Source organism: Protopterus annectens, chromosome 10.part0 (assembly GCF_019279795.1).
Source record: "Protopterus annectens isolate FY-2018-M chromosome 10.part0, PAN1.0, whole genome shotgun sequence".
Lineage (NCBI taxonomy): Eukaryota > Metazoa > Chordata > Ceratodontiformes > Protopteridae > Protopterus > Protopterus annectens.
Window position 1 is genome coordinate 1,599,103,017 of NC_056744.1, and position 533 is coordinate 1,599,103,549.

A 533-nucleotide genomic window follows, 5' to 3' on the forward strand; every position below is an offset into this window, starting at 1 on the left:
CCATGATGATCCTTTCCATAGCTTTGCAGACCAAGCTAGTCAGGCTTATGGGGCGATAGTTTTCAGGATCCGTTGAGGCACCACCTTTGTGGAGCGGGACCACTATTGCTGTACGCCACTCTTTGGGTACATATCCTGTAGTAAGGCTGAGATTGAACAGTAGTCTTATGTTTGGGTTTAGCTCTTCTTGGAGTTCATGTAGGACGCAGCCCGGGACACCATCTGGTCCCAGTGAGGCTGTGTTTTTTCTTTGGAGAGGGCGGCTCTTACCTGAGCATCTGAGATGTCAGGGGGACAGCACTCTGCTGGGATAGATATTTGCCCTTTTGGTGGGGAGGGGGGGAGAGAAGTTTGCACTGAACCTGTCAGCTAGGATGTTGGCAATGTCTGTGGGTCCTGTGTATTTTTTGTCATTTTGGACTAATTCTGAGCATATCTGGGAATTCCCAACCAGGTTCCTAACATAACTAAAGAAAGCTTTGTAATTATCCTTGGTGTCCTGTGCAATTTTTCTCTCGAAGCTGGCTTTAGAC